The sequence below is a fragment of the Pygocentrus nattereri genome, chromosome 24 (genome assembly GCF_015220715.1).
Source record: "Pygocentrus nattereri isolate fPygNat1 chromosome 24, fPygNat1.pri, whole genome shotgun sequence".
NCBI classification, from domain to species: domain Eukaryota; kingdom Metazoa; phylum Chordata; class Actinopteri; order Characiformes; family Serrasalmidae; genus Pygocentrus; species Pygocentrus nattereri.
In genome coordinates this window covers 30,338,659-30,353,120 of record NC_051234.1, presented here as the reverse complement: position 1 = coordinate 30,353,120, position 14,462 = coordinate 30,338,659, and the positions used below count along the sequence as shown (strand labels likewise).

Here is a 14,462-nt window from a genome sequence, read left to right as displayed (position 1 = left end):
TGAAGGACTAGAGGATGACCAACACAAACTGTGCAGCAGCAGATGAGCTGTCGTCTCTGACTTTACATCTACAAGGTGGACCGACAAGGTAGGAGTGTCTAATAGAGTGGACAGTGAGTGGACACAGTGTTTAAAAACACTCACCCACTCAAACACACTAACACACCACCACCACATCAGCGTTACTGCAGTGCTGAGAATGATCCACCACCCAAACAGTACCTGCTCTGTGAGGGTCCATGGGGGTCCTGACCACTGAAGAACAGGGTAACAGAGTATCAGAGAAACAGATGGACTACAGTCTGTAACTGTAGAACTACAGAGTGCAGCTATACAGTAAGTGGAGCTGATAAAGTGGACAATGAGGGCAGAAACAAGGAGGTGGTCAGAATGTTATGTTACACTACAGGTATGCATGACTTCCATGAACCTCTACCCAGCATGCTAGCTCTTGGTTGGCTGTGCACCCTGTGGTCATCACCGCTGTATATAAACATATACATGTTTAATTTATTTATATTTCATGTATACACATACATATGGTTAATTTTTTATTTTTACAAGTCATCCACATTAAGTTCACATTAAAACTGTTTTGGAGGCTTTTTACCATGTACCACTTTTTCTCCATCACTTACACACTTTAAAGCAACGCTATGCAAGGCACACCTAATTATGGTGCGTGTGAGCTGCTGTCAGTCGCCCTGTAAAGCCTGAAATAATCATTTTAAAGTCAAAGGCATCAGATTGGCAGTTTTTCACACCATGTCATACGCCTTAATGTATTAATGTCACACACAGACTCAAAAAGAAGGTCCTGCTCGATGTTTAGGCCTCAAATAATCTCAAAATAAACATTACGCTGATGAAGATACGATGACAGTAGTAGAGAATTCCCTCACATCCTCAGAAGATGTCCTTCTGACTGAGTTCTCTTTTGACATGCAAGCAATCATTAGATTCATCCACTCAGGGAAGGGGACTGAAGTACAACCCATGTTACAGTTACAAAACATCCTTCCTCACTTTATGTGCAATTACACATTTCCACCAGAGAGGTCTCCAAATCCCCAAAACATACATAGTACAGTTTTAAAATGCATATTATTATTTACCTAATTACGTAACTAGGCACTGGATGGTATGTACACTGTATGAACAAAAGTTATGGGACACCTACACATTACATTTACAGGAGCTTTTATGCCATCCCACTCGAAATCCATAGGCATTAATGTGGAGTTGGTCCCTCTTTGCAACCATAACAGCTTCCATTCGTCTGGGAAGCTTCATACAAGACAGTGGTTAGAGAGAGTCTGTGGGAATTTTGCTCATTCATCCAGAAGAGCACTTGTGAGGTCAGACACTGATGTTGGACGAAAGGGCCTGACTCGCAATGTCCATTCTAGTTCATCCCAAAGGTGTTCGATGGGGTTGAGGTCACCAAGCCATGTCTTTATGGACATTGCTTTGTGCTCTGGGGCTCAGTCATGCTGAAACAGAAAAGGTTCTTCCCCAAACTGTTCCCACAAAGCTGGAAGTGTACAATTGTCCAGAATGTCTTGGTGCTGAAGCTTTAAGATTTCCTTTCACTGGAACTAAGGGTTCTAGGCCAACCCCTGAAAAACAGCCCCATATCATTATCCCTCCTCCACCAAACTTTATAGCTGGCACAGTGCAGTAAGGCAAGTAACATTTTCCTGGCATTCACCAAACCCAGGCTTGTCCATCAGACCAACAGATTGAGAAGCTGATTGATCACTCCACAGAATATGTTTCCTCTGCTCCAGAGTCCAGTGGCAGCGCTTTACACCACTCCTTTGACAATTGGCATTGTGCTTGGAGATGTAAGGCTTGCTTGGCCATGGAAACCCAGTTTTTGGCTGACGTTGATGTCAGAGGAGGTTTGAACTCTGCAATTATTGATCAGCAGAGTGTTAGTGACTTTTATGCGCTATGCTGCTCAGCACTCAGCGAGCCGCTCTGTAACTTTAGATGGTCGCTGTGGTTCCTAAACGCTTCCCCTTTTCAATAATACCACTCACAGTTGCTTATGTTATATTTTGTGAAATTTCACAAACTGACCTCACAACAGTGGCATCCTATGAATTTCAGTGAGGTCTTCAGACCCATTCTTTCACAAATGTTTGCAAGACAGTCTGCATGGCTCAGTGCTTGACTTCATACACCTGTAGCAATAGAACTGAATGGAACACCAGAATTCAATAATTGAGAGGTGTGTCCCAATACTTTTGTGTATGTATGGAGAGACAGACTGAGAGAGAGAGAGAGAGAGAGAGAGAGAGTTGAGTGAATGAATGAGAACGTATACATGCTATAATTAATTCAGTATGTATGCTGAGTTCAGGGCTATGGAGTGAAATACCGTGCTGAATATTTATACACCGGGGAGAGGTGTTCACGGCTGTTGTAAACAGAAGTCATCAGGACTTTGTCTGGATCTATTAGGCCCATCACTCGAGTGTGGTAGTCATGTGACAGGGCCGCAGCACAGCTTCATCCATCACTCTTGGCAGCTGCTGCTGTCTATGCTCCAGAATCCTGAGATGCTGCTGCTGGATGCAGGAGAAATCTTAAATCTGCTGCGCTGATTGAGATTCAGGTGCTGGCCTTTACCTGCATATTTAGCATTTAAACATGGAGAGAGTAAGCCATGACCCTGTCAAGGACACTGTTTTGGCTTGTGTGTGTGTGTGTGTGTGTGTGTGGCTGAGTACTCTGGGGGAAACATGGTTTCTGAGATGAAGGTGAAATCCAAATCCAATCAATTGTGTTATCAGTTATGCATTTATACAGTATGCACAGGCTTATATGGATTATTCTCTTATTGTAAGCTGTAATGCCATGGTTCCTCCACTAGGGGGCAAGCTGTTTCTTTCCTTCTGCAGAGGCTCATCATGTGATTAATTGCACGCCATGCTGGTGTTTTTCGGGTTTGTGTGTGTGAGACATCATCACAGCTGCCCTGTATGTTTTATAGCACGTTTCAGGTCACAGGACACCAGCAGAGCTCTGTTTACCCGAAGTGGAGATGAAGGTAGGTTAAATTTTGTGGTTGCATGAACAGAAAAAAGTTGACCCCTATTTCAAGTAAAAATATTGGGCCTCATTCACCAACTGCTCTTAAGAAGACATTTCTTCTTAAAACCCACTTATTCCGTTTCTTTGATGATTCTGACCAATGTTCTCTTATGTGGGAAGAACCAAATCTGCACTCAAGAGCACAAAGGTGTGAACAGTTTTGCAGTTTAAGAACACACCATGAACACTTTCAGGACCTTTCTCACAGTAAAATATAAGAAAAAAACAGGACGATACTGGTGAATGAGGCCCAGTGTTGCTTCTCAGACAAAAGCAAAAGCACCTTTCCTGAAGAACGCAGCTGAAGAAGCCCATCACGTGATGTTTTTGCTTCCTAATGGACAATGTCTTAATGGCTACCTTTAGAGACCAGTAGTGTCCTTTAGATCCTGTGAGAAAACCATCAGATGTGTCTAGTATCAGAGGTTCACAGAGAACCAACAGAAACACTTGCTTTCAGTTCATCATAAAAAAGAAGATGTTGGCATATCCAGCATGTTTCTGCTTATGAACTGAGATCTGTTCTCAGGCCTATTAACAGCTCCGTTCTTCTCGATTGACCTTATTATGGTCTAAAATAAAGCAGTTGACCTCAAAAGTCAATCACAAAACAGGAGAGATTGGTTTCCTCACAAATGTGCTTCATAAACAAATCTGTTTTGATGTTAAAGTACTCGGATCTTGAGTTACTGTAACCCTGCTGAAAAGGGAGTGTTGGCCAGTATGTGCTGGTTAAGCTGGTAGAAGCACAGGGTGTTCGTTTCTTTGAGTTTAATTGTTTAGCTGATCTACCAGCCTGACCAACTAGCAGAGAACTTATACAAAGTTCTCTCTAGGTTTTCTCAAACACTAGAGGGCGCTCCCGGTTCTCTCCAAAATGAATGGGTTGACATGGAGCGTTTGAGCAAAATCATAGTTTATAAATGCTTAAACATTTATAATGTAAAAGAATGCATTCATTTCCAGAACAGCATGAAACAGTTTAACACCGCTGTTATATTTTTAATGATGTCAGTGAGCACAAACGGCCAATTAGCTGCTCCGCTTGCCATCCAATCAGCACTCAGTAGCAGTAATGTTAGTGTCCTGCTGCCCCAAACCCGTTTGCTGTAGAAAAAAGAAAATATATCAGTGTTTTTCTTTCCTTTGTTAGTGAAAAAGGTCCTTTTACCTTCTAAAAGTAAAGAAACGTTCTGCACGAGTGATTAGAAACTATTTTAACGTTTCATTCCATTTCCATTCACCCCCATTGGGGGCAGTCGTGGGCTGGAGGTTAGGGAACTGGCCCTGTGACCGGAATGTTGCCGGTTTGATCCCCAGTGCCGACAGTCCATTACTGAGGTGTCCTTGAGCAAGACACCTAACCCCCAATTGCTCCCCGGGCGCCATGGATTGGGCTGCTCACTGCCCCCTAGTATGTGTGTATTCACTAGTGTGTATGTGGTGTTTCACTTCACGGATGGGTTAAATGCGGAGGTGGAATTTCCCCGTTTGTGGGATTAAAAACGAGGACTCGCTTGCAGGCGCCCTCTGCCGTTGTACAGTCCTGTTTTTGATATAACAGGGAAATAGGAAGTGGCCAGTCTCCTCATAATCTGGGGTCTGTCTCATGAATCAGGATTAAAGAGCATTCCTAGGGGACAGACCTCAACTTCGGGTTTGTTACCTTGTCTAAGAAATCCTGCTTTGTAAATTAGTCTCGTTCTCCAGGGTGGGGTCAGTTGACATTACCTGATGGTAAATATTTCTTCAAACAGCCTTCTGGACTGCTCTGGTCATTTTTAGGCCCTTGTTTTGTTTGTGGTATCTGTGGTGCCAATGAAGCCTTGAAGCATATTGAACAAGTATGGCTGAAGTAAACACCAGCGCAGTTTGCTTTCTGCAGTAGTGTGACGTCTTCCTTCTGTGATAAATAAGCAGCTCCTCATGTTTTTCGTATGACGAATCACAGCTTGAGCATGTAATCCTGGGTTAGCAGAGACAGGTGGGGTGCTTTTTTTTGTCTTTCAGTGCCCTGCATGGACCTCACGGACATGAGTATATTTAAAATATTATGCTTCAGGCCAAAAACCTTCTACTACTGTAAATCAATTGTCTCATTCATCATGTCCATTTTATGTGAGGGCCCACAGCTGAATCAGATCAGTAGGTAATAATAAAATAATCCTCCTCTACAGTAAAATAAAGCTCTGCTGATCCTTCAACACAGTTTAACATTAAACGGTCTTAAACGCTGGAGTTAATGTAGAACTGCTGATTCACCCTTTAACCCTGAAGATCAGCGCAGACGGCTGGTCACCATAGCAACACAGACAACCGTCTCACCCAGCTAGTATCTAATGAAACGGCAGAGAGAGAGATTTAAGATGGACATCGATAATTTGGCACTTATTTATGTTTAATTGATTTATCTGCAATGAGAAACTGTCAAAGACTAAAGTCACAAGGCTGCTTCTGGTTTGACAGCTTCTTGCTCAAATTTTCCTGTTCCACGTTAAATGGCGCAACAGTTACATTCTAGCATCTCAGGCAGCATTTAAGGTGGAATGGGGGGATTTGAACAAGAAGCTGGTGAATGAAAAGCCTCAAAAAATATAAGAAATTTTTCTACTTTTTTGGAAAAGTTTCCTGCTGGAGATGTGAGAATAGCTGAGCTAAAGCTTAATATTTTTCAGTCTACACCAACACATACTGAGACATATCTACAGCCAAGATGGTAAAACAGTACTTCAGTAAAATGGACACAAAATGTTGTGTCCGCACGGTGGCGTGGTGGGTAGCGCCGTTGCCTCACAGCAAGGAGGGCCTGGGTTCGATTCCCCGGCCGGGTGACCGGGGTCCTCTCTGTGTGGAGTCTGCATGTTCTCCCCGTGTCTGCGTGGGTTTCCTCCGGGTTCTCCGGTTTCCTCCCACAGTCCAAAGACATGCAGTCAGGCCAATTGGACGTGCTACATTGCCCCTAGGTGTGAGTGTGTGAGTGACTGTCTGTGTCTGTCTGTCTGCCCTGTGATGGACTGGCAACCTGTCCATCCTTCCCCTGCCTTCCGCCCGAAGACTGCTGGGATAGGCTCCGGCACCCTGACAGAGAAGCGGCTTAGAGAATGGATGGATAGATGTTGTGGCTCTCAAGGTGGTTTGATTTGTGTTGAAAGGACAAAACGGCTCTTCATAACATTTGGGTTGCGACCCCTGGCCTAATCCCATTGGTTAACCACTTTGACCATTTTAGACCAGCAGGAATCTATCCACTGACCATCAAAGAGCTTTAGCCAACCAGCAATCACCAAAAGCTACCCACCTCTGCTCATGTAGCATATTGAAGTCAGAAATGTGGATGGTGTCCTGATGAGCTTTCTGTCATATCACTGTTGTCGGAAGAAAACCTTGTATCTCCAAAATTGTAACTTTACAGGAGAAGGAAAAAACCGCATTTATTTTAATGTAAATCAATGGAACCAGACATATTTCCAAGTCACTTTGGGCTGTTTCTTTTGGTCCATTCATCATAAAATTTGCACACAATGTAAAGCGTAACACGTATTTTCAAATTATGTCGAAAACTGAAAAACGTCAAAAATGGAGATACGAGTTTTTCTTCTGACAGCAGCGAAATCCAATGTCTTAATAAGAAAACAATGCAAGAGGCTGTTTTGGGAACCTCAGTGGAGGACCCCCTCCCCTTTTCACGCCGGATTAAATCCACGAAGGCTGAGTGAAATAATGTAGTTTTCTCTTTTAATGAGAAATCAATATCTCATTTGCTCGCTTGATTAATTTGACCAACTGTTCAATGTCACTTAGCATCACTATTTGCCAACACAACAAATCAGCCGAACCATTTTAATAAAAAGAAGGAGGAGAGCTAATTCCGCCCAATCTGTCCACAGGCCTCAAGCTGAAAGAGCTGGTTGTTGAGGTTTGTGAAAGTTGACTGCCAAACGTTAAAAAAGGAAAATGAGACCTGGCATACCTGAGAAACGAAGCAGACCGGACTGATGTCGGACGCAAGCGCAGGTGTGAAATGACCTCTAAATGTTAACATGCAGGAATTGGGAATATTTAAAATTCAAGGTTATGCCGTTTATAAGGCACGTGGAACACCAGGACTCGCTAGCGACTTGTTATTCCTTGCTTAGTTAAATTGTACACGCGCCTTTGTGAACCTAGTGTTTAACATTGACTCTCATCGTCAACAAAGGTGATTGTTGAAGGAGAGGCAAGTAGCTTATGCCTGAGGTGCCCTCTGCACATTTCAAATATAGTCCTGGCTATGCTCGCTGTCTCTTGCTCTAATAGAAAGTTGGGGTAATGGAGCCATCAGGAAGACTGAGGAGCCCATTATTTGTTTTATAGAGCTTTCTTTAGCACCACAGTTTGCTTTTTATGATGGTGTTTCCATCTGTTTAATGTCAAATATGAGTGAAGCAGCAGCCACGCGCTCTATTACTTTCTGTGATGATATTAGTAATATGATTTACGCTCTGCGGAACACAGTGACTGTCGGTCGGGTGAGATAATGGGTTTAATTGGTCGCCGGTGGTGCACATGCTGCAGACTTATGACAAAGTGTGTATAGAAGTGATAAATATGTTGGATATTTTTAAAGGAAAATAATGAGTTTCCAATAATTTGCCTTATTTGAGTTTTGTTACGGCACCCTAACGTATATCATCGCATGCAAAAATTTGAACAACCCTGGTAAAATTCCATTTTGTTGAATTTCTGGATTTATTTTGAAAATTTGTGGCATTTTTAGCAAATTTCATGCACAATTTCTGTGTATTTGCGGAGTTTAACACAAAATTTAAAAAGGAAAGTATAAAGAAAATTTAAAATGGGCCATAAATTTTGCACTGGCCACATTTTATGGAGTTAAAATTTTCCCTGTATGTTAAATGTGAGTGCACATGATAGTGGGGGTACACACTCCGAGTGTACACATGAAAATGAGTGTGTCTGATTTAAAAAGCTAACATCGAACATTTTTCGTGGATGACATTTTTTCAGAGGTGCACTTATAATTGTGTGGGGTTTTTCACCAAAATCAGTGAGAATTCATTTTTACCTGACCTCTGTTACAGTTAAACAGGTTGTTTTTCCTCCAGTGTCCATAACTGATATGCGGCTGTATGCAAAAGTTTGAGTACCCCTGGTCAGTTTCAAATATTGTGAAAAAACAAACATAAAATATATGTGCCGTAACTTTTGTTCTGGCCATGCATTTGGTTCTATTTAATTTCCAAAATGTTACATTCAGTAGATAAATAGTAGGTGTGCATTAAAATGTGCAGAAGTGTGTTGTAGAAGTCTCTGTAGAGGGCTTGTAAACTTGACAGCAACCAAACTTTTGCTGTATGGAAAAAGCAGCAATCTGCTGCTCGGTCCCTGGTGATGCTACGGTCATCCGTGGCCAGGAGTCCGAGAGCACAGTTGGCCTGTCTTTTACTTTCTGGGTGGCAAGGACCCCCCCCCCCCCCCCCCCAATCACTCAGCCCAATGCTGTTCAGCGCAGGCATCTGTTAGCTGACATAACAGAGCTGGCGATTAGTGTTCTCCTCCAAAAGTGTTCGGCTGTCTAATGACGTTGCGTGAGTGGCAGTTTGAATAGATGCGGTGGAGCTTCACAGGCCTCTGAGGAAGCCTGTGCTGGCCTTATTTGACCAATAGCATTTCTGTCTTTTAACGTAAGTAGCAGGTCTGTTTTTTTTGGCCCTGATCCAATCTTACTTTAATATTGCATATCGGCTGATACTGATCCAATCCAGTCTTTGAGTTTTCATCAATAATATAGCCATATAATGTAGGGGGGCATCGGAGAGGGACGCTGGGCTGCCAGTTAACTTTACAGTGAAATCACTCAGTATTTAGTATATGCATCATGCAGCCTTCTTGACTAGAACTTGAACTATTTTTTCCTACCTTTTCGATCAAGTTCAGGTGGGTTTTTTTCACATTCCACCTAACATATTTAACAGTCTGTTCCCTGCATTTCCTCCTGCGTCAGTTTTACGCCTTCCTTTTATCCTTCCTCCCTGCATTCATCACATTAAAACAGTTTTAATGACCATGCTGGAGTCACCTGCTTGTGCTGTCGACAGAATTTAGCACAGCAGTCTGTGAAAAAATGAACGCACCAGAAATAAAATGTGAATCGATTCAGGAAAAAACACATTAGTACAGCCTGAAGGATGTTCTTTAGTTTATGGTTAGTTCAAATGTATTTTTATGATGCATGTTCAATATGTTATGTGTATAGCACCACTTCATATGTAATAATTTTAAGTTCATTAAAGATTTTATTTCTGTGCAAAGAAATAAAGTCTAATATTAAACAGCTGAAAGCTAATATCTTGCTATATCCACAGTGTACATTACTGAAAGTTTATCCAAACTAAGAACTTTGAGATGTTGTTAAAAAGCTTTGGCAAGATGCCAGATTTAAGCTGATTATTGTGTGTTATTTTATATTGTTTTAGATGTATCTGTGATCTAATGAAGGCTATTGTCGTTGCTTTGAATGATGGACTGGTTTGGGTCAGTTTTTGGACAGAATTGTGCTCGACTTGGGCAGGTCTGGTCAAACCATGATGCTGTATGTCAGGTTGGGATCAGACAGATTAAAGCTCTGTTCTGAATTGACGTGCTTTGGGTTTCTTGGTCTTTTTTGGGGTCCTACTTTTTTAAACAGCCATTTTATGGTGTGTGTAATATTGGCTTGTAATCAAATTTGATTAGCCTACCTGATGATTTTAGGTTCGATTAATGTTCTGAGGTGAAATCATGTTTTTATATGCGCATATTAGTTCGCAGTCTGATAAAAAGTGATATCTTTTTGGGTTTTTTTTCCTGGACTACTAAAGACTTTACAATGTTGTGAATACACTGATTTCATATTCACAGTGCTTTACTCATTTATCTTGATTTTGATTGCACATTTTCTGCGAATGCTGGTTTCAAACCAGAAGCAGTGAGGCTGAACATGTCTAAGATGGTTTGGTTTTCTTGTGACTCGTGAGTGAAAAATGTGGCTGGAGTAGTCTCTGCATGCTTCTGGTGGCTTGCCACTTGCAGCAAGTGGCAAAAAAATAGACTCGAAGCATAACATGGCAGTCTAGATGGAGCATTGCTGCTCAAACACAATGACAATGTTTCAGTTTTCAAATTCCATTTCGATCTCTCTGCTAATATCTGAGACTATTCCTGCGGGTTGTAGTAATTCCCGCTCACGTCACTTATACAACAGTACAAAACCAGAAACAGAACTGTGGCTGTACCAGGAATTGGGTGTATGATGCACAGGCTACACTTCTGTTAATATAAATTGAACCATAGATAATGTTTTAAAGCTAATTTTGGGAATCCATTACCAGACACAAACACGGTGCTTTAAGAGCCATGTAGCAGCTCTAGATGTGTGGACTTTCAGCAAAACCCTTCAAACTTTCTTCTGCTGTGATGTTCTCCATCTTTAGGTGTGATGTACTAATGGAGTACCCATAGTGTTTGCAGATTAGCAGTGCAAAAAAATGGGATGCGATTGCCCTAAATGACCCTGATTGGCAGAAGTGATCTGTCCAGCATGTCTGACCTGCTCATGCATTTGGACTGTAGTTGGTTTTGAATTAGCATCTGCTCTCCAAAAAAAAAAAAAAAAAAAAAAGTAGCATCCACAACCTGAACTGCCTGAAAAAACCTCTGAGGCTGCCCTACATAGGCCAACCTTTATCCCACCTGATAGCTTTCTCATCTCTGTTCCTGTGCCACTGCCTAGCGCTCGCTCCTATTGGGGTCAGGCAATATGAGGCCGCAGCAATTTTTAGCCAGCGCAATAATCTTAGACCCACCGGAATACAGCAAGAAATAAGAGCGATTATGAAGCCGTCTTCATGAGGGACCTCTGTCGGATGCCCTTTTGATAATGTTATAAATGTAATAAATGTCACACAAAAGCCTTTGATGGATGTCACCCTTTGGGGGATGGATGACAGGAGTGCCACTTTTGCCTCGGAAGTTGACTTTTTTTTCGGAGAGTTCTGCAGAACGCAGGAGGAATTAGAATGTCTGGATGACAGTGCATGTTCATGAGCTAACGCAGCTCCTGAAACAGCCCCAGCGCTTGAGCCAATCTGCTTTGCTGGCTCTGGCCTGTGAAAAGCACCCTCTGGTGAGAGTCAACATTGGCAGATTTCACAGCCAAATCCGCGAAAAAAAAAAAAAAAGAGATAGTGAGATCCTTTTGATGGTGGACTGTTCTGGAATCTCTTCAAATGCGACCAGACATTATCCTTTATTTCATACCAGCCTGTCAGTTGGTGTGGAATGTGTTCCTCTGAAGGGCTGTGAATGCATCAGAAGCAGAAAGCATCAGCAAATGGAGGTCACTGAAACGGTGATTCCTGCGGGACGTTGGGAAACTGACGGAAAACTCACAGTCCTCTTTAGAACTAAAGGTCAGTGACATGCCACAGTGTTGAAAGGTGGACCCAGATGTGGAGCCTGGATGTGGAGGTGGTGGTGGTTGTTGTTTCTGATGTTTCTGATTTCCTTGGGTTGCTACCATTGGACAGCCCTTCTTGGTGTAGAACTGAAAGCAGTGAAGCCTGAGTACTGATTAAAACACTAGTTTGGTCAAAAATCACATTTGCCAGCTTAGCGCTGGAGCTATGATTCAAAAGCTGGTGATTCAAAATGATTAAAAAAATATTGGACAACCAGTGGTGGTTGGTTAGTGTAGTGGGTAACACCTCTGCCTTCTACACTGTAGACTGGGGTTCAATCCCCCACCTGGGTCAGCACCCTACACTACACCAATAAGAGTCCTTGGGCAAGACTCCTAACATCACCTTGGCCTACCTGTGTAAAAATGCTCAAATTGTAAGTTGCTCTGTATAAGAGGATCAGCCAAATGCCATGAATGTAAATAGCCACCAAATCTTATATGAATGTGAAAAGACATTTGCATATTGTTTTTTCCTCTTTCTAAACACATATAGTACTATGCAAAAATCACAGACCAACGATAATTTATCTAATTAAAAAAAGTAAGTCATTAAAATGGCCTTTATAAGTTAGTTCAAAAGCACAAACACACATTTAATGAAAAATTGAACATATTCAATGCAACCTCACAGTATTTAATTTGTCCTGCCTTCTGTACAGCTTCACTTTCAGCTCCTCTAAGAACCTGCAGACACGCCTCCAAAGCTCAGTCTGAGAAGCTGGTTGATGATTTTCTGAAGAAATCAAACCCATCCAGTGGTGTTGAGGTCTGGACTCTGGGGTGGTCAGTCCATCATTCAGCTTCTTTGTTTGATGTGTCCATCTCCTTTTCTCAGTGAGGTTCTTCTCGATCAGCTACACATCCTTTCAGACCCACAGCGCTGAGTGGTCTTCTCACAGTGGAAGGATGGACAGAAACACCTGTGGATGTTTTCAGGTCTGAAGCAGCTTGATCTTCTTCTCTCTCTCAGAGATCAAAGCTTTAAGTGCTGTTTACCTGATGGGGACAGTGTTGATGTCTTTTGGTGTCTGTCTTTGGTGTTTTTTCACTTATTTTCCTTGGATTTTCCCCTTGCTTATACAGGGAGATTCACTTGAAAGAGGCCCTGGATATTCCGTTAGGATGAAGGAACCTGGACCAAAGAAATACTCTTCATACCTTTGTGTGCTGCTCAGTACTGTACACCACTATCCTGATGAGAAGTCGAGTGACTGAGTGAAGGGGTACGGGGGTCTGCACCTGGAAGTTGCATATGTTAAACGTCATAACGGTTGTCTGGCACCTACCTCATCACTCCAACGCAGGGACATCCTGGCTTGTTTGAAGCTCCATATACTGAGGAGCACATTGCGCATTGTTTTGTTCAGATTATTTCGTCCTACTGAGAGTTATTACAGAATATTCGGGGCCTCTTCCGAGTGAATCTCCCTGTATCAGCTCATCAGATATCTTAGTTATTTGTACTTAATGGCAGTTTTGACAAGAAATAATAGTCTCTGCCCACCACTGTACATCGGTTGTCTAAAATAGCGGCTAAAATTGTGCTAAAATCACGTCTGCATGACCTTAACGTGGACCTGCACAAGGTTTGAATGGGCTGTTGTCTAGTGTTTGTTAGCAATGTGAGCCAGTGATAAACTAAAGAAGCAAAAAAATCTGGGGTCTGCAGGGAAGCTGTCGGAATGTCGGAAGTTGTCCACACGTTCAGTTTTAATTTTGTGAATTTATCAAAACTTATTCGACCATATCTACAAAGAAAAAAAAAAAGGTACTTGTTGAAAAATTGTAGATGTTATAAAACACTGTTTAAATGAAATCTGTGCCAACCAGCCACAGTCACAAGTGCAGTGGCACTTATTATCCACAATGAGGGCCTTGGAGTAAGAAAGTTTGAGAACTGCTGCTTTAAGGTCGTCTTTAAAGGAAATGATGAATGAACTACACATCATGAATGTGCCGTCTGTGCTGCGGTGTTCTGGGTCTTCTAGGCATCAAATAATCTGTCTTTTCTCGTTGCAGTTGAATTTCCACATAAGCTTGTACCTCATTGTCTCTCGCGCAGCCCTTCTTCTTCCTTCTAGGCCGTTCCGTCAAAGTAGCGCTCCGTACGGCAACTCCGATTTGACTGTATAACACCTTTGATGTCTTTCCCTGACACCCCGGCATTAATCTGACAAGCGGCGCATTTCCCTACAGTGCTTGTCAGATAACAGTCAGTGTACACAATGCATGACTGCGAGATAAAATGCCTTTCCAGTCTGAAGTCCTGATATAGGCTGGAGTGATAGGCCGGTGCTGCTTTTTCCTGACGGTCTTTCCCGGCTCCACTGCGTGCTGACAGAGACATATTAACACGCTGTATCCATGCAGGAAAAGCATTACATTTGTTTCAAAAAAATAAATTTTTTTAAACCCTTTCTCCCACTGACATTGAGGGAGAAGAGAAATTACTTCTGGGATCAGTGCTTTCTGCTTAGCTTGCATTACTGGGGTTGAATTTGATGTGCTACATTAGACAATGGGATTGCACGGATCCCTCAGGGCTGGTCTACGGATGGATAAGGAATACAAAAGAACCTTGGTTTCCCTGCTTCTCACCCTCCCCACCCTTGCATTTTTTTTTGAGGTCTTCTTGAGGTCTCTTTGCTCCAGAACTCAATCTCGCACTCCCAAAGTGAGCGCCGGACCGTCAGATGCACTTTCATGTTGTCTGCTGCTCAACCTCCTATTGGATCCTTCTCACAGGAGCATTGTTTTCAAGAACACTGAAATGTACTCTCATCTTATCTAAAGCCCGCCTTGCCCCCAGTCTGCTGTCCATAGCATCACAGTGACTCAACCTGGTCACCGATGGCAAGGG

The 14,462-nt window shown here is 42.5% G+C and overlaps 1 long non-coding RNA gene across 2 annotated transcripts in view; it reads left to right on the top strand.

Annotated features, from left to right (window-relative positions):
* Positions 1-2,968: 2,968 nt before the first annotated feature.
* The window catches only part of LOC108434950, a 72,093-nt gene continuing 60,599 nt past the window's right edge, over positions 2,969-14,462 (top strand). For both annotated transcript variants that reach the window (XR_001858407.2, XR_001858406.1), the window contains exon 1: positions 2,969-3,058. This is a non-coding gene — a long non-coding RNA (uncharacterized LOC108434950). The remainder of the gene's footprint in view (positions 3,059-14,462) is intronic.